The sequence below is a fragment of the Notamacropus eugenii genome, chromosome 2, assembly GCF_028372415.1.
Source record: "Notamacropus eugenii isolate mMacEug1 chromosome 2, mMacEug1.pri_v2, whole genome shotgun sequence".
Taxonomy (NCBI): domain Eukaryota; kingdom Metazoa; phylum Chordata; class Mammalia; order Diprotodontia; family Macropodidae; genus Notamacropus; species Notamacropus eugenii.
The window spans coordinates 512,291,895-512,312,101 of record NC_092873.1 but is presented as its reverse complement, the minus strand read 5'-3'; the positions used below and the strand labels follow the sequence as shown (position 1 = coordinate 512,312,101).

The following is a 20,207-nucleotide window of genomic DNA, read 5'->3' as shown; positions in this document are numbered from 1 at the left end:
ATTTATCAAACACAAGTTTACTATAATCATATACTGTGTATCATATGTCTACTCTGACTTTTCTATTTCTTAGTATCAGTTTTGATATATATTTAATAATACAATAATAATAATTTAAGATCTGGTAATGCTAAATCTCCTTCCTTTGAAATTCTTGCCTTTTTGTTCTTTCAAATGAAATGTTATTTTTTTCTAGCTCAAAAAAATAATTTTTTGTTAATTTAATTGGATGGCATTGAGTAAGTAGATTAGTTTAGGGAGAAGTGTCATTTTTATTACATTAGCTCTGCTCACCAATGAAAAATTAATATTTCTACAATTATTTAACTTTGACTTTTTTCAAAAAAAAGTGTTTCATAATTATGTTTATGCAGTTCCTGGGTTTGTCCTGGAAGGTATACTCCCAGGTATTTTATACAGTATACAATTATTTTAAATGGGTTTTATCAGTGATATGTAGAAATGTTGATTAATGTAGGTTTATTTTATATCCTGCTACTCTGCTAAAATTATTGTTTCAACTAATTTTTTTAGTTTAGGATTTTCCAAGCATATCACCATATCATCTACAAAAAGAGATAATTTTATTACCTCAATGCTCATTCTGATTCCTTCGATTTCTTTTTTTTCTTACTGCTATTGCTAGCATTTCTAATACTATACTGAATAATACTGGTACGTCACATTTCTTTTTTAATTTTGTTTTTAATTTATGGAATAAAACAAGCACTTTCATAACAGAGTACAATAAAAAAATACAACTGTACAAATCTACTATACACAACTTTCTATTCCTTTCAAATATACAACAAAATTAGTCTGTAATTTTTATTTCTTCCCTCCCCTACCACACTCTAGAGATGGCTACCATCAGCCACATACATACTTCTATTTATTCTTTCTCTGGCTACAGATGGCATCTTTCTTCATTCCTTTTATAGTTAATTTGAGTATTTATAATACACAAAATAACTTATTTGCTCAAAATCATTCTTAGTAGTGTTGTTACTATATACAATGTTCTCTTGGTCTGGCTCTTTTCACTCTTCATTATTTCATGCAAGTCTTTCCACATTTTTCTAAAATAGCTGAGCTCATCATTTCTTATAGCATAGTAGTACTCCATCACAATCACACATCACAATTTGTTCAGTCATTCCCCAACTGATGGGCCACCCAGAGATGGTTGTAAACACAAAGAGAGATGCTACATACATTCTAGAACATATATATTCTTTTCCTTTTTCCCAATCATCTTTGGAAAAAAGACCAAGTAGTGGTATTGCTGGGTCAAAGGGGATAGATGACTTAGTAATCTGGCATAATTCCAGACTGCTCTTCAAAATGGTTGGATCATTTTACAATTCCACAAAGAATTAGTGTCCCAATTTTTCCGTGTCCTCTCTAACATTTTTCACCGTCCCCTTACATCATTTTAAATAATCTGGTGGGATGTGAAATGATATCTCAAGTTGTTTTAATCCACATTCTCCTAATCAATAGTAATTTAGAGCATTTTTATATGGCTATAAATTGTTTTGATTTCTTCACTGGAAGACTTCCTGTTTGTACCCTCCCTCTATCCACTTATCGGCTATGGAAATGACTCTACTCTTAGAGATTTGACAAAGTTCTAATTACTACTGGTGAATTTCCCTCTATCTTATTTTTACTATTTTTCTACTCAACCTCTCTTTTTACCCTATCTCAGGTACCTTATCTTTTCCCTTATCTTCTTATTCCTTATTTTACCCAACTCCCTAAAATTCCCTCACCTATCTCCCCCCCAACCCTCCTAATCTCCCTTTTCAAAGGCCCTTCCCTACCCTATCTCCCAGTTTTCTCAACTCTGTAGAAATTCAGAAGACTTCTAAACCTCTTCAAATGTACACGGTTTCCTCTTCAGCCCACAGGAGAGTAAGGTTTCCACATTACCAGCCCTCCACCCCTGTTTCCTCTGTATTAGTTCTTCCTTTCACGCCTCCTTTTTATGAGATGACTGCTCCTTTTTACCATTTCCTACCCAATTTTGTTTTTTAGATCACCCTATTAGACTCAACTCAGCCACAGCCTTTCTTTGAAACTTCCTTAGGCTACTTGTTTCTAAAGCAAACATTACTGACCTTCTCGAGACCACAATTACTGCATTCAATGTAGTAACACTATTTGCTGGAAAACAATTTTTTAAAGTTACCATTGTTCATCTTCTAGAGCATTCTAGGGTATTGTTTATATTTTTCCCAAATTTAAAATTGTTTTGGAAGGCAAATACTTTTAAAGTTTTACTTCCAAAATGGTTTTTGCCTTTTCCCTAAATTCTTTGAAGCAGTAAGTCAGACAGTCAGCACAAAGACTGACCTGTTTAAGGTTATTTTTAAAAATTACCAACAATATTTGAGCAAAAGTGACACTTTGTTCAGTGTCATCCTAAGTAGTCTATAATAAGAACATCATCCAAAGCAAGCATCCACACTTTTCATGCAAGAAACACTGAAAGGACAGACAAGCAGAACTATGTGCTGACCTAATTTATCTCACAGGCTACTGATATCCTTTCAATCAGGTTGGGTAACATGACAGAAAAGGAAAGTGACAAATGCTGGAAGGGATGTGGAAAAATTGGGAGACTAATGCATGGTTGGTGAAGTTGTGAACTGGTCCAGCAAATTGTTCTGGAAAACAATTTAGAACTATACTCAAAAGGCTATCAAATTGTGCATACCCTTTGACCTAGCAAAACAACTACTGTATCCCAAAGAGAAAAGGACCTACTTGTACAAAAAATATTTATAGCGGCTCTTTTTGTAGTAACAAAGAACTGAAAATTGAGGGAATGCCAATCAAATGGGGAACTGCTAAATAAATTGTGGCATATATTGTGATGAAATACTGTTGTGCTATAAGAAATAACAAAGATGGTTACAGAAGAACCTGGGAAGACTTACATGAACTGACACACCGCAAAGAAAGCAGAACCAGGAGAAAATCATACATAGTAAAAGCAGTATTGTAACAATAACTGTGAGAAAGACGTAACTATTCTGATCAAGACAATAATCCAAGATAATTCCAAAGGACTTATGGTGAAAAATACTCTCTACCTCCAGAGATCAATCTGATGAACTCCGAGTGCAGAATAAAGTATACTTTTCTCTCTTTATGTTTCTTGCTTTTAGTGTTGTTGGGTTTGAGTTTTTTTTTCAATATGGCTAATGCAGAAATATGTTTTGCATGACTTGATATATATAACTGATATATTACTTGCCTTCTCAATGGGTAGGAGAAAACCAGGAAGGAAGGAGAGAATTTGGAACTGAAAAAAAATTTTAAATGAATGCTAAAAATAAAGAGATAGACGAAGGTAATGTGTATGAGAGGCAGGGTGGTCTGATGGAAAGACAAAGTTGTAACTGTAAATCATCACTTATGGGCTCTGTGACCATGAGCAAATCACTTCATCATTCTGAATTCAGTTATCTTCATATTACTGTACCTATCAGAACTGTTTTAAATCAAAAACGATGTGTTCTAATATATTAATTGAAACAATGTCAGTAACACAGCAGGATAAAAAATAACACACCAAAAAATCATCAGCCTTTCTATATATTAACAAAACCCTGGAAAAGGAGACAAAAAAAAAAATATCATCAAAATATGTTAAAAATCAGGAGGTACTCTACGACTAAAACAAGAAAACACTCTTTAGAGAAATAATAAAGATTTGAATAACTGGATAAATACTTTTTGTGGTTGGGCCATTCCACTATAATAAAAATAAAAATAGTTCCTAAATTAATTAACAAATTTATTATCATACCAATCCAACTATCAAAGACTCGCTTTGTAGCACCAAACAAAATAACAAAATCATTATAAAATCTATTGATCAGATCAGCTTTTCTATTTTTTCACTAGTACCAATTATTTCTGTTCATAACTGCTTTGTAGTTTGAGTGTTTGTAGTTTGTAGTTTTGTGGTTTGCTTTTGCAGTTTTTATTTAAGTTCTGGTACCAGATCAGTGGATCGGATTAGGCAAACAAAATCTAGAAATAAGAGAACTGTGTTAGTGTCAAAAATCCAAGGGTACTAAGTAAAGACCCACATGTGACAAAAAGTGCTAGGAAAAGGGGAATGCAGCCTTGCATTTTCACCCAAGTTTAATCCAATATCTTATACCACATATCACAATAAACTTCAAACTGATATATTACCTAAAAAGTCATGTCATAAAACAGAGGAGAAAAGGAGATACCTTTCACAACCATGGCTAGGGGGAGAGAATTCTTACCTAAACAAAGGAAGAAGTGATGACAAAAATTAAAATAAAAAATTTCAGTTACATAAAATTTAAAAGCTTTTGCAAAAACAAAACTAATCCAATTAAAATTAGAAGGCAAACAATGGGGGAGGGATATTTACAGCAAATTTCTTTGATAAAAGTCTAATAACCAGATACTTATTGGCCTGCCCCAAACTCTTACTATCTGTGTCATCCTGGACAAGTAACTTAATCTCTATTTCCCTCAGTTTAATCATCTGTAAAATGGGGGTAATAATAGCCCCTATATTTGCATTTAAAAATAACAGCACTTATATAACATTCTATTTGTACAGCACTTTGCAAACCTTAAAGATAAGTGTATATGTGTATATATATATGTATATATACATATGCACACACACACGCACACACTCAGAGGCTATCATTCAAGAATTTTTAGCACAAATCCCTTGGACAATTGTCAAAAACCCCTCCCCACTCCCAAGAGTCCATGATGCATTAAATAAGAACTGCCGCTCTAGACTACTTTGCTTGGGGATTTCATCAGCTCCCAGGGATTCAGGGATCTTCTCTGTACTGATGAGTCCCAGGTCTACTTGTCCAGTCTTCACCTCTCTGCTTATCTTTAGTCTCCCATCTCCAGCTGTGTACGGGATACCTCAAACTGGATGTTCCAGGGATACCTTCAACACGGCATGTCTCAAACTAACCTGTCCAATTCTATTAACGGCAAGGACACGCCTATCCTCCCAGTGCCCAGGCTCACAACCCAGGAATCACCCTAAGACTCATCACCCCCTCTCATCCTTTATTTACAATCTCCTGCCAACTCCTGCCAATTCTACCTTCCTGACATCTTTTCCTATGTCTCTCTTTCTCTCCTGACACTGCCACTACCCTGGTACAGGCCCTCATTATTTGATGTCTGTATCACTGCAATAGCTTGCTCACTATACTTAAAGTTTCTTCCCATTCTAGTTCATCCTCCCTTCAACTGTCTAAACTTGAACTTTCTAAAGCACAGATCTGTCCAACTCCCATCACCCATATACACACATCCCCACCACCACATTCAATCAACTTCAGTTTTTCTCTATCACTTCTAGGATCAAATATAAAATGTTCTAGTTGGCATTCAAAGCCCTACATAACTTGGTCCCCTCCTAGCTTTCCAATCTTCTACAAAATTACTACCTCCTACACATTCTGAGATCCAGTAACACTGGCCTCTTGGCTCTTCTTTGCACAAGATACTCCATCTCCCAATTCTGATCATTTTCACTAACTGTCTCCCATGACTGGAATTCTTGGCCCTGTCATCTCCATCTCTTGCCCTCGTGCCTCGGCTTTCTTCAAGTCCTAGTTAAAATTCCGCCTTCTGAGGAAGTATATCCTGGTCTCTCTTAAAATTATTACCTTCCCTCCATGGATTATCCCCATTAGGGCCTATCTGTAACTTGTTTATACCTGGTTATTTGCATGTTGTTTCCCTGTGAGCTCCTTGGGCACAGGAACTGTCTCTTGCCTTTCTTTACATTCCCAGCACTTAGGGTAGTGCTTTACACCTTGTAGATCATTTCTGACTAACTAGGGAAACAACCATCAACAAACAAGATATATACAGGAAAACCTGAACCTCAAAGTGAAGGCATTAGCATTAAGAAGAACAAAGAAAAGCTTGTTACAAAAGGTGGAATTTTAGCTAAGACATGAAGGAAGTCAGGAAACAGAGAGGAAGGAGAGAATTCCAGAAATGGGAGATGGCCAATAGAAACATCATTGCAGTTTGATGTCTATGAGACATCCAGTTCAAGATGTCTGGCAGATAGTTGGAGATGTGACTAGAGTTCTGCAAAAGAGTTAAGGAAAGCCAAATCTGTGCCTCATAGCTGCATATGAATATCATGGAATATTACTGTATCCTCAGTAATGACAAGTTTAAGAAGGATCCTGGACACAGCCTTGGCATACCCACATGATATGAGTGACCAGGTAGCAAAGCAGCCTAAGAAGGAACAGCCAGATAGGTAAGAGGCTCAAGTCAGCACGGTCTCAGGATTTCTATGATTTTCATGTAATGGGAGTAGTATTGTGTGAGATGATCACTTCTGGAGTGTTGGAAGGAGCCTTAGTCATAATTTACAGATGAGACTCTGATCAGCAAAAATCATAAAAGCTTCCCTATATTTGGATTATTAAGTAGATCTGGGAGCTCATCCATCATGGGTAATTCCTGCAGTTTCTCCAGGGCTTGCAGGGCCACAGGACTCCCTAGACATCCATCCAAATGCCAAGCACACCTCTTAGGGCCTTTTAAACATTCTTTCTCTCAAAGGTTCATTATTTCAACTATGATGGATCTACATCGTTTTATTCTTATGGCTCTCATACAAGTTTTCATTTAAGTGTGCTTGTGTTATTACAGCCTGGATTACATTCACATTAAACAGCCCTGAGCAAATTTTCTCAAATGTGCATTCTAATCATTTCAAGAAAAAAAAGTATGAAGATGGAAAAGAGACCACACTGATGACCGTATGTAAGGCTCCAGTGATCCAGTGCTACAGTACATTTATTCCAAAGGCTTGTCTCTATTTCTTCCAAGGGAAATCTTCATACAAACCAGTCACTTACTATTTTCATTTGGCTCCAGGCTTAGCACTTTGCTTCTGCAGGCTCAGGGTATTCCTCCACTTCATATCATTTCAGCACTGTTATCCATGTTATGTGGTTGCCTTCTGTGGTTAAACTCAGGTCTCCTGGGTTGGAATCATAAACTCGTAAGAGTTGGAAGAGGCTTTAGAAATTATCTAGACCAATCCCTTTATTTCACAGACGAGAAGACAGAAAGTGAGAGAAATAATATGATATTTCTCCGGTCACCAAAACCCAAGCAATTTGCCTCAAGAGTACATCACAGTTAAAAATCACTCCTACTGTTTCGTATCAATCACATATTTTTCTTTAAAAAGACTTTAGGCAAATAGTAAATTCATTATGGTAAACATCAGAATATAGTAAAGAGTACTAACAAATTAAAAGTCTGGGGAAGGAGAAGAAAGGAAGGATGGGAGGGAGAAAGGAAAGAAGAGACAAAAGGATGAAGGGAAAAAACAAGTATTGATACAGTATCTACTATGTGCCAGGGCTGTATTAAGTGCTTCACAAATATGATCTCACCTAATCCTCACCACAACCCTGGAAGGTGCCATGATTATCCCCATTTTACAGTTGAAGAAACTGAGGCATACAGAGGTTTGGTGACTTGCCCAGGGTCACACAGGATTTAAATGCAAGTCTTCTTGACTTCCAGGTCCAGAGTTCTATTCACTGACCCCCCCGGCTGCCTCTATGATCATCTGTTTTATAAATCTACCTTGATAACATCAGCTGACAGCATCATTCCATGACCGTAACCTTGGAAAAGATACTTCTTCTCTAAGGCACTCAAATACTGGAATTAAATGATTTTCCAAGGTCATTTCTGTTTCTAACAATCTAGTCGTCAATCTCCTAATTATAAATTAAAACAAAAAATGTTGAAAAATCTGCCTTGTTCAAGGGTATTCCCCTCATTATTCTTTTTTTGAGGAAAATGTAATTCCTTTAGTAATGCAACTTCAGAAAAGATCCTTACAACAATGAGAAAGGGCTTGGACATTCCATTAACCTAACAGGAAAGGTCCTCAAGCCTCCAAATGCTTGAGTAACTTTATCTGGAATGACAAGATCCAAGACCACAAAGGGCCTACTGCCCCAGTTACTGCCCTACCCAGAGAGACCTTGGGTTAGCCTGGAGTCTCTGCTCATGACCTCCTAATGGTCTTAAAAGCGATTTCAGGCAAGTGAGCCATGCTGTAGGTAACCCAGCGTAAGCAAAAAGAAGGTCCAATGATCTCATTTTAGAAACTTAAACAACGAGTCTGCACAGTGTTTCCTCACTTGGAGGAAAGAAGCACTGGTAAGTCATTAGTACCCACTTTGAACTGTGCCCTCCAAAGTCTGGCAACGTATTTTTAATACCTTGATGACTGGCTGACTGGTAGGCAATGAGAACAACAGCTTCAGGACTATTTTACACCAGAGAAAAAGGAACAATGACTAATCTGTGTTTAACCAGAATTAAAGTCATTAAGGTGTAATAGTGCCCCTTAAAACCTGCTGAGCCAGAGGTTTTAGACATTTCAATGGCTAAATATGCAACCTGAGACTAACTTTTCAAGAAACGTTTCAGCAAAATTATAGGAAAACTAAACCCAGGGTCCACAATTGCCTTTTGTGAAGGCGCATTCTTAGAAGGGAGAGTTTTTCTGCCTTCAGTTTAATGAATTTCACTGTTTGCTAGTCTTAGTACTAAAGAGCAAAAAAGCTAAACATGAGGTTGCCCACCATCTGGCAAATTTGTGCATTAGTGATGGTATTAAAAAACCACCTAGAACACTCTGTCTAAGGACACTATCAGTTAAAAAGGTCAAACCAGAACAAATACACTCCCAAATAATTCTAAATTTTTAAGAAACAAAATCTGAATGTAGAGCTGCAAACAATAGACACATGCCCATTGACAGGAGAAAAAGAATTAGGAACAATTAGGAGAATTGTAAGAAACTGACTTAGGAGGGGAAAGAAACTGTTTACTTCAGGTCTAAAAAATCCCCAAAAGAGCCATTTCCAAATTCAAACGAATTTTAAATGGTCATCATATGGTGGAGCCAGGCCTGAGCTAGCCTTCTTTGCAACACCCCATCTGCTGGCTACCTCCCACCATGGCTTCACCTGTTTCTTTTCCCATTCCTGTAATGATAAAGCACCAGTCAATGAGAAGAAACCCATCCTTCGTCCCCTTCTCATGTTCTCTCTTCCCCATCAATTCTACCCCACTCAGGTCCTATTCCAATCCTTCCTACATGTTCCACTACACCACCCTGTTCCATAGAGAACAAATTCCTGGCCTGCTTTCTCTCACTCTCTTTCCATTTCTTAGCTCTTACTGCCCTGCTTCCTCTCGGACAACACTAGATGGGCCGTCCTCTCCAGCGCTACCTTCTCTCCCCACTCTCCCCACACCAGCAGTGGGGGCAGAATGGGCACACTCCTTGCACCTACTGTCACTTGCCTCCTCACTCAGGAACCTTGCTTCCCATTAAGTCCACATAACCACATTACGGTGTATCAAGTGTATCCAGGTCATCCTCTGCCTTTCTCAAGCTCAGCACCTGGCTCAGCTACTTTTGCAACCCATGTCCTGATAATGTTTAATATAAAATTTTAGAATAATCTCTTTGTTCTCTCTGAAGTAAACTCAGAGAGTGCCTCTTCCTATGTCAGCAAAAGCCAGCCAAGGCCGACTCTACACTCCTTAAGGAGACCTTTAACCTAAGACACTATATCTTGAATAATAAGACTTTCCTTTGATGAATAATGAGACTTTCCTTTGATGAATCTTATTATCTATAGACACATACTATGTTATGAATAATGAGACTTTCCTTTGATCTATAGACATATACTATGTTATGGCGTATTAATGATAAAGAAAATATAGACATCTTAGATCATAATTTCTATTGAACATTGTTTACGCTTTCCTATGTCAATTATCTGTTTAAGGGAGGAAGCCTACCACTTACTAGTGGTGGGGTTTCTTTCCTTATCACCGAGACATATGCTTACCCAGCTGGAATCCCAAGGCCTGACCAACATTACTTTGTTAATTGTCTTGTCTTACTAAATTTATGATTTGTTCAACTAGGAGAGTTCCTTTCTCACGGCAAAATGTATATAAGCCAGAAGATTTCTGCACTGGGTAGCCAGAACATTTCTGGCTCCATAATGCATTATGTTACCGTTTTCTTTAATAGGGAATTGATTAATTAATTAAATCATAAAATGTATGCATTTAGCCATGTTGCCTTTTCTTAACCAAGTTTTCAGGTCAACAGTCCTAAAGTACAGAGGTGCCGTTATCTGAAGTTGGTAAGGAGACCACAGATTCTTGAATAATAACTCCTCACATCTCTATAGCACTTTAAGGTTTGCAAAGTTCTTTCTTCACCATGAACCTTTGAGGTGTAGTGCATATATTATGTTCATTTTACAGATTAAGGAATCAAGGATCAAAGGGAAAGGACCTAAACCAAGATGGCTTGTGGCAGAGCTGGGACCTTAACACAGATTTTTCTGACTCAAACCTAGTGTTCCTTCCCATTAATCAATAAGTATTTTATTAAGCACTTATTACTACTTTACTACCACTACCACTACCACTACCACTACCATCACCACCACCACAGCAAAATTACAGGAAAACTAAAGCCTAGGGTCTACAATTGCCTTCTGTGAAGGAGCATTCTTAGGGTTAGCAGTACTACTACTGTTACCACTAGCAGCTATCATCTCTACGATGCTTCATGCTTTACAAAACTTTGTAATTATCTCATCTGATCCTCACCACAAGCCTGGGAGGTAGATACAATTATTATCATCCTCTTTTAGCTGATGAAGAAACAGAAGCTGAAAAGCCCAGGGTCACACAGCTAGTGTCTCAAACAGGATTTGAATGTAGGTCTTCCTGACTCCACACCCCAATACACTATCCTCCAGCTGACTACTCAGGCACTGTGGTAGGCGTAAGGGATACAAACACAAAGAAAGAATGAAACAATCCCTACTAGAGGTGAGCTTATATTCTAATGGTGGGAACAACAAAACCAGACAAGCAGATATAAAGCATAAATATAGATTTATCTACAAAGTAGTTTGAGAGAATTTACATAGAAGATAGTGCCTGAACTGCATCTTAACAGCAAAGAGAGATTCTATAAGCAGAGGTAAGGAAAGAGGGCATTCTAGGGTGAGAAACAGCTAGTGCAAAGGCATAGTGACAGGAGATAAAAAGGTAGGTGTGAGCAACAACGAGGTCAGTTTGGATGGACTGCAAACGAGAGGAGTAATGTCCAGTGAGGCTGGAAGGGTAGTTTGAGGCCAAACTGTATAGAGTTTTAAAAAGTATAAACAGATGTAGACATAAGAAAATTAGTGGAGCATGAAGAAATCACCTGTCAGATCTATGCGTAGAGGAAAAGTTCATGACCAAACAAAAAGCAAGGTCACAGGAAGGAAAATGATTAATACTGAATCCATAAAATTCAAGTTTTTGCACAAATAAAGACAATGCAGCCAAAATCAGTAGAAAAGCAGAATCTAGGGGGAAAACTTTATAAACAGCAAATCTCATTTCTAAAATATACAGAAAACTGAGTCAAATTTATAAAAATAAGGAGTTATTTCCAAATTGATAAATGGTCAAAAAATGTGAATGAATAGGCAATTTTTAAAGGAAGAAATTAAAACTATCAACAACCATACGAAAAAGTGCTCTAAGTCACTAATAATTAGGGAAATCCAAAATAAAACAATTCCTAGGTATCACCTCACACTTACCTATCAGTCACAAAGATTCACCAACACAAGGCCCATCCTATTTCTTACACTCAAAGTCTCCTAAGACATTGACAGTCCCTCATTATTTCATATTTGTTCAGTGTTCACAAGGATGGATACATGGATTCATGAATTCTCCCACTTACTACACGTGTGACCTTAAACAAGTCATGTAACTTCTCTGGATAGAAGGTTTATCTATAAAATGAGGAGACTGGGTTAATTTTCAATCTATAATCCTAAAAGTAATTTTGTTTAAAAAGGTAGTAACCTTTAAAATTTTAAGTTCTACTACCATTCTGGTCATTATTTAATTTAGAATTCCCTCTTGCTTCATATTTATGGACAGTATTCATTTCATGTCGATCAACTATAATGACCCTCAAAGTTCTTGTCAGAATTCAAAGGAGGTAAACAGTGAATAAATTTTCCACTTACAAACTAAGCCTGACAAACTATCAGGGCTCAAGGGACTGACTTACAAGTGAAAAGCCAGCAAGCAGATGCATTTACTCTACATTTAACCAAGCTGATGAATTTCAGTACAATCCTAAAACGTGAGCCATTACATAAAAATGTTCATGCAAATCATGAATTCACAAAAGGATAGGTTCTTACTTTAAGGTACTTCTGGCCACCCAACAGGATTCTACTCCAGGTATTTATTAAAGTATCACTTCACTAAATTTAGACAGACCAAAACAAAACTGAGTATTGACCTACTTCTGTATAACTATCATTTGCAATTAAGTCTTTCAATTCTCACATATAAAGAATGTTGCTCTATAACACACCTTAACTAAAACTGCACAAGTAAAATCAAAAGATCAATGTGAAACTCCCTAAAAGTATACTTTCATGTTGTTATAAAAGTTTCCTTAAGGAATAAAAGAGAATGAAATACTGGCGATGAGAAGCTATGATTTTTAACTCTGAGGACCCTGAACTGGGATGGACCTTGGAGCTACAGATGTGGGCTTGACTCTACAGATAAAAAACTGAGTGTCAGAAATAAAGGAAATTGCCCATGGTCATAAACTGGTCAGTGGCAGAAGCAGCAGGAATAGATTTGCATCTCCTGACTCCAAACTCTGCCCTCTTTTCCACTACGTACTATACTGACTCTCCATCCAAAAAGTCTTAGCAGAATGCCAGGTGCCCACAAAACAAAAAAAGGTTATTGTCCAAGAAAAGCTGCAAGAGCTAGGATGAAGAAACTGAAAGGCAACTTCACTATATCTTTTTTAGATCCATCTCACTGAAATAACAATTACTACTGAAAATCATAGGAAATTAAAAATATAAATTTGGGGCTCTAGCCACAGGAACTTTCTGACATGCTTGGTGCCTCACAAAGCTTTGCTGAAATAAGCCATTTCAACAGCGGTGGCCCAGTCCTAAATGGTAACTTCCATTTATTCTGCTTTTCAAAAGATTATTTTATTTTAAATTATCACCTAGCAGAACAAGATGCAAAACTCACATCTTACAAAGCAACACTGACAGACAAGCGGTAAAATACGGATGGAAATAAATTGAATTATATAGCCTGACTAAAATTTTAGCAGTCTGTCCTCATTTGACCTATGATACTATAATCTGTTGCAGTGGGAAACAAATGTATCATCACTTAACATGTTTGAACATAAAATTATTTGTATCTGGTTGGCTAGTCAACTATGATCTACCTTAGAGTTGTCAGATCAAATGAAAAAAATCATGCCATCTTTTTTGTGTTTTGATTTACACTTGGCAATACTGAAACAAAGTCTGGCAAAAACACAATATCGATAGCAGAGTTCTGCTAGAATCTTCCTGGCACTCACCTCTTCTAAGGTCCCAGGACTGTCACCTCCTTTGGATAGACTGTCATTTGTTGGATCTATATCCCTATCCCCTAGCACAGTGCCTGGCACTTGGAACTGGGGCTTAATAAATGCCTATTGATTGAATGATAGAATGCAGGACTATAGAAGCCTTTGGAGGTAATATTTGATTCAAACCCTTTATTTCCCCAGTACAAGTCAAGAGACTTCCCAAAGGTCATACAGAGAGCAAGAAGTAAAATTTGAACCTAGTGCTACCTCAAGTCCTTGTGGAATTTGCAGAGATGTTCTGCCATACTTCCATCCTGAAACCCACCTGAAGAACAAGGACATTATACTACAGCTGGTTGAGCTAGGTAAGTTGATAAAGTGCCAGCGTATTTTAATAATGTTGAAGGAGTGGGGAAAACATAGAAATACTTTCATTTTTTACCAAAAATCTATCTGTTGAGTACTTCAGTGGGTTATCAAAGGAAGATGCCTAATATTCTCTCATGGAGATATTTAAGAAACGAAGAAAGGCCAATTTACCAGGATGGTCTGGAGGAAAGATAATGTAATAGAGCACAGAAGGTTCCTTCTGGTGCTGCAACTACAATAGTGTGATCAATAAAATCTCATCTTCATGTTCCATTGCTCTCTAGTTTAGAACAATGATAATGAAATAACACCCAAATGGATGTGGAATCTTTTAGATAGGAGCTTCAACTGCAGAATCTCAGCCCACCACGCCGTTCAATCCCATGTGCCTCTTGTCCAGGTGTTTCCCTCAATTTACCACAGAGTCTCACCTAACCTAGAGAGTTTGTCTATGAGACTAAGCAGCTAGGTGTCTAAATACAAAGAGCACCTGGCCTGGAGGAAGGAAAATCTGAGTTCAAATCCGGCCTCAGACACTTACTAGCTGCATGACCCTGGGCAAGTCTCTTCACCCTGTTTGCCTAGGTTTCCAAATCAGTAAAGGAGCAGGAGAAGGAAATGGCAAACCATTCCAGGATCTTTGCCAAGAAAATCCCAAATGGGGTCACCAAGAGTCAAACTCAACTGATCAATAACACACATACATATATATATATATATATATATATATATATATATATATATATATATATATATACTTAAATAAAACAGCAAAAGTAAAACAAATTGGGTTGCCTTCAGGAAATCACAAAGCTCCTTTAATGACCTAAGTTCTCCCAGAAACAAATGCACATCTCTTTAATACCAATAATTTAGTGGGGATATAAGGTTGAGTCAATTAAATAATAGAATCATAAAGTCTCCCAAGTCATAAAGTTGATACACCTTATGTACTCTATTAAACCACAAATAATGACAAACTAGCGTTGAAGCTTCAATCCAAAAAGTAGAAAATGTCCTCTCTCCAAAGTCACTCTTTGTAAAAGACGTTTACCTATTCACAGTAGGTCAAGGTGAAGACAAGAAAATGCTATATTCACATTTTCCATGAACACCTTATTTATGGTATCACATTGTAATCAGTAACGTTCTTTTTCCACTAATATGCAAAGAAGATAATTCATTTCTAAAAATTAAGATCTATTCCGTTGCCATCTGGTACCTGTTCAGTGGCTAGTTAGAGCGATAAAAAACCACCCCTCCTCCGCCACTCATCATCTGGACCTACTTAGCAGTAACCTGGAGGACTCCTCAGGGAGGTCCTGCCCTGCTCCGGAACAGCCCCCACTGCCCAGCCCACCTCTTTATCACAACTGGAGGCTGCCCCCGGGCCGCCAAGCAGGGCTTAGGGGGGTGCCAGCCTTCGGGGCTGCGGGGAGGCCAGGTGCCCCCGGGCAATGCGGGGTGGCGAAGCACCAGTTGCTCCCGGAGGTTCTCCTGCCCACGAAGGGGCTCTGGGGTGCCGGGGCAGCCCGAGCCGCAGGGCCAGGAGGTCGCGGGCAGGGCCTCGAACTGGATGCCGGCGAGGTGCCAGCCCCGGCGCGCCCGAGGATGCCCGGGGATTTCCCCACAGAGGCATCACATGCGCCCACGCGCAGCCCACGCAAACATACACACAGTCCCTCCGCCCGCAGGGCTGGGGTCTCTCTGGGAGGCCCAACAGGGGGACCCGGGGCCCAGGGGAGCCCTCCCCCCCTCCCCGGCAGCGGGGGGCTGCGGGTCCGGGAAGGCGTACATGCGTACGTACGTGTGAGTGCTGCGTGCCCGCATATGCCGCGTACATGTGTGGGGGTGGGGGGCCGCTCACATATGCGTAGGTTGGGCCCGCGCTGGGTGGACCTGGGTGCCGGGATCCCTGCGTGTGCCGGGCATTGTGTGCCCGTGGGCGAGGGGACGGCGGGGGAGGGGGCAGCGGGCTCCCGGGCACTGCCACCTCCCCCCGCGCCCCGGCCCCGATGCGGCTGCCCCTCCGCCCCCCACGGAGACCCCCGCGGGCGCGGGCGGGGTGCGTGAGCGGGCCGCGCGTTCCCGCGCCCCCCTCCCCCCGGCTCGCGCCGCGCGCGCACTTACCGCGGGCCGCCGCTCCCGCCGCCCGGGTCCGCATGGCCGGGGCCCCCGCGCCGGGGCCGCCTGGGGAGGGCGCAGCCCCCGCGCCCGCCGCCGCTGCCGCCCCGCGCCGCCCGCTCCGCATTGGGCTCCGGCCCCGCCCGACCGGCCCTGGCTCCGGCTCCGGGGCCGGGCCCCGAGCGAGGGACTCCCGCACCGAGGAGGGAGCGCAACTCCGGCCGCCGCCCCTGCCGCCCGGCCGTCCTCCCTCTCCGCTCCGGTGCCGGTCCTGGTCCTGGTCCTCCGGCCGCCGCGGCCGCCCCGCCCCGCAGCGCCCCCTGGCCGGGGCTCGGGCTACGGCGCCCGGACTGACTGCGGCGGCCGCCGACGGGGGCGGGGCGGCCGCGGGGGAGGAGGGAGGGGGGAGGGGGGAGGAGGGAGGCGGAGGGAGCCCGAGGCGAGGCGGGCGGGGCCGGGCCGGGCCGGGCCGGGCCGCGCCGCCTGCCGCCGCACTCCACCTAGGCTTAGCACGGCCGCCGCCTTAGCAGCTGCCGCTGCCAACTTGGCCAGCCTGCACGGGCATGGCTTAGAGGGCGGGCCCGAGGCCCAGCTCCGACCCCTTGAGGGGATGGGGCTGGAGACGGGCTACTATCCCTGCCAGTCCCAAAAGAGGCAATCGGAGACCCAGGGCCAGGAGCGAGGAGAGGGGTCCGAGCCTGGCCCCCAGCTCCGCCCCCAAAGGAGCAGAGGCTCCGCCCCCAACGGAGCAGAGACCCCCCCCCCCCAGCTCCGCCCTCAAAGGAGCAGAAGGGTCCGAGCATGGCCCCCTAGCTCCGCCCCCAAAGGAGCAGAGGCCCCCCCCCCCAGCTCCGCCCCCAACGGAGCAGAGGCGCCCCCCCCCCAGCTCCGCCCCCAAAGGAGCAGAGGCCCCCCCCCAGCTCCGCCCCCAAAGGAGCAGAGGCCCCCCCCCAGCTCCGCCCTCAAAGGAGCAGAAGGGTCCGAGCCTGGCCCCTAGCTCCGCCCCCAAAGGAGCAGAGGCCCCCCCCCCAGCTCCGCCCCCAAAGGAGCAGAAGGGTCCCAGCCTGGCCCCTAGCTCCGCCCCCAGGGAGAAGGGGGCTCCTAGCCCAGCACCAAGGCTGATGTGCTGGGAGGATTCCTCAAGGGAAGGCTTTTGGCTCGGCCTCCAGGCATCCCGTCACCATGAAGACCCCTCCTAGGCGCTAGTAATGGAAGGCAACACGGCCACTGTCCCTGCCTTCAAGAAACTTCCATTCCTAGAGCTTCCTGCACCGGACAAATAGAAACTAGAGACAGGACAGAGGAGGTACCCCCATCCCTATAAACTCGGTCAATGCAGGATTATGCTCCAGCACGTGGAATGGGTCTTTGTAGGAGGAGCACGTGGAGCTGAGTTTTGAAGGAAGCTAGAGATTCTTTATTTTTTTTAAGTAAGTACTTATTGATATCTTCAGTTCTTGCATCCTCACAGTTATTCCCAGCATTCTATCCCCTTCCCTTCCCATAGCAGCACCGAGCAGAGGAGGCAGCAGCCAGAGCGGGCACCTGAACAGGGTCGGCACCATAACTGGTGTCACCACCACTGAGGCGGTGAAGCTCGAGATTCGGGTTCTGCAGCAGCGGGCCAATGACGCCGAGGAGAGGGCAGAGCGTGTCCAGCGGGGGTTGGAGGGGCAGAAGCGGGCAGGGAGCAGGCTGAGGCGGAGGTGGCTTCTTTGAACCGTAGGCTGCAGCTGGTTGAGGAGGAGCTGGATCGTGCTCCCGAGCACCTGGGAGCCACTGGCAGAAGCTAGAGGAGGCAGAGAAGGCTGCTGATGAGAGTGAGAGAGGTATGAAAGTCATTGAAAACTGGGCCTTGAAGGATGAGGAGAAGATGGAGCTGCAAGAAATCCAGCTGAAAGAAGCCAAACACAATGCAGAAGAAGCAGATAGGAAGTGTGAGGAGGTGGCCCCCAAGTTGGTGATCATTGAGGGCATCTTGGAGCGCACAGAGGAGCTGGCCGAGCTGGCTGAGTCCCGTTGCTGGGAGTTAGATGAGCAGACAGACTGATGGACCAGAACCTGAAGTGTCTGAATGCTGCTGAAGAGAAGTATTCTCAGAAAAAAGACAAATATGAAGAGGAGATAAAGATCCTTACCGATAAACTCAAGGAGGCAGAGACCCGTGCCGAGTTTGCTGAGAGATCGGTAGCCAAACTGGAAAAGCCAATTGATGACATGGAAGAGCGTCTCTACAGCCTGCTCTCTAAGGAGCTGAAGTTAAGGCTACAAGATCTGTGTGACTGACTGGAAGGGACTCACTAATGTCCCTTAAACCAAGATTGCAGTTCATTGGCCTGGACCCCAGCAAAAGCTGATCAGTACCCCTTCTTATCCCCTGACTGAGCAAACTAACGGCCCTTTAATTGGGGCGGTTGAATAATAATAATAGTACCTAGAATTTATATAGTGCTTTGAGGTTTGCAAAACACTTTCCAAGTACTATCTGATTTTATCCTTATAGCAACCCTGGGAGGTAGGTGATATTATTATCCCCATTTTACAGATGAGGAAACTGAGGCAAGTGAAGTTTTTGGTGGGTTTTTTTTTAAGTGACTTGCCCCGGGTCACATAGCTAGTAAATGTCTGAATCCAATTTGAATTCAGGTCTTCCTGACTCCAGGTCCAGTGCACTATCCACTGTGCCATTTAGCTGCCTCTAATACTTGAAGGAAAAAAAACAGACCCTTTTAAGGTAACCTTTCCATGACTGTATAAATCCTAAAGAATCAATACAGACATTCCTTACCCTTTTTACACAAATTTGCAGGGGAGGGGGATGGACATTGACTCCAAATGAAACTAAAAGTTGGGAGGCCAGTAAGTCCAGAATTCATCTCCTTGATATCTGTTCTCCCCTTAAATACTGTTTGTACTAGCTGTACACTGACTGTAGGATATGTTCCTTTTGCATGGATGCTTTATAACAATAAAAGGACCAAATTGATAAAAAAAAAAAGTTTGGGGGGATTGGCACCACTGATCAATACATTGAAAAACTTCTAAAACGTGTGCAATGTATAATAACTATGGACCTCCCACCTCCATGAAGAGAAGGGTCAGGAGTGTCTTCTCCTATTACTTCATTAGAGTCTGGAAGCTGGAGATTCCAAGAAGAGGAAACTGAGGTCCAGAGACATTAAGTGATTTCCCCAAGCTGTTAAGCAGACCTGTTAACCAGGATCCAAACTCTGCAGCAAATGTTGATGAAATGCCTGCTGTTTGCTAGGCACTGAACTATTAAGTATGCTAAAGCCAAAGATAAGAGCATCAATCATTGCTTACATAGGACAGCACTTTACATGATGATGATGATGATGATGTGACTGGTCCTCAGCACTTTAAAGTTGGCAAAGGACCATCCAGACATTTCACTTCAGCTCTACAACAATCCTGTGGTATAGAAAGTACAGCTGTTACTGTCCCCATTTTACAGATGAACAAACAGGTTCAGGGAGTTGAAAGGACTTTCCGTGGTTTGACAGCTAGCAAGTGTCAGAGGTGGAAAAGAAAACCTAGTATTCGGGACTCTAAGGTGGGCACCATTGCCATTATACAAGAGATTGCCTCTACAAAATGACTCTTTTGAGACTCATAACCTTAAAAGGCTGGTATGCCAAACTATTATTGTACCTATTTAACAAATAAGGAAACTGAGGGAGTGTCTCGATCAGGATCACACAGCTAGTCAGAGTCTAAAGCAGGGCTCCAAGTTCAGTTCTACATATAATGACAGGCACTGCAGGGCATAACCTCAATGGACCTCAGTGTATTTTTTAAACACCATAATACCATAAATACCATAATACTTGCCTTGAAAGGTTGTTCTAAACATTAAATAATGGGGATAATAGGTATGTAGCACTTTGTAGCTGCATAAAACATACAAAACATGAAATTCTTGCTATACCAGGTAGGAGACAAAGCATTGAATTCAAATGGCAGAAAGGTCCATTTCTGTCCTATACAAAGAAAAGCTTCCTAAGAATTGGAGATATCCCAGAGCAAAATGGGCTTCCTCCAGAAGTAACAGATTTCCCCTCCTTAGGTCTCCAAGCCAAGGCTAGATGATCACTTTAGACACTGAAGCAAACAGACAGATCAGATATAAGCTTGGCTAGATGACAGT

At 42.2% G+C, this 20,207-nt stretch overlaps 1 protein-coding gene and 1 pseudogene across 5 annotated transcripts in view; one reads left to right on the top strand and one right to left on the bottom strand.

Moving 5' to 3' along the window:
- ZFYVE9 (zinc finger FYVE-type containing 9) overlaps positions 1 to 16,133 on the bottom strand; it is a 197,011-nt gene extending 180,878 nt beyond the window's left edge. For 3 of the 5 annotated variants that reach the window (XM_072649451.1, XM_072649457.1, XM_072649458.1), the window contains exon 1: positions 16,046 to 16,133. The gene's annotated coding sequence lies outside the window, so the exon portion shown is untranslated. Of the gene's footprint in view, positions 1 to 6,920; positions 9,633 to 15,722; positions 15,878 to 16,045 lie in introns of those variants that run through there. The other 2 variants (XM_072649452.1, XM_072649453.1) reach the window with 2 other exon arrangements.
- Positions 16,134 to 17,372: 1,239 nt separating this feature from the next.
- LOC140523236 (uncharacterized) lies at positions 17,373 to 19,008 on the top strand (annotated as a pseudogene).
- Positions 19,009 to 20,207: the final 1,199 nt, after the last annotated feature.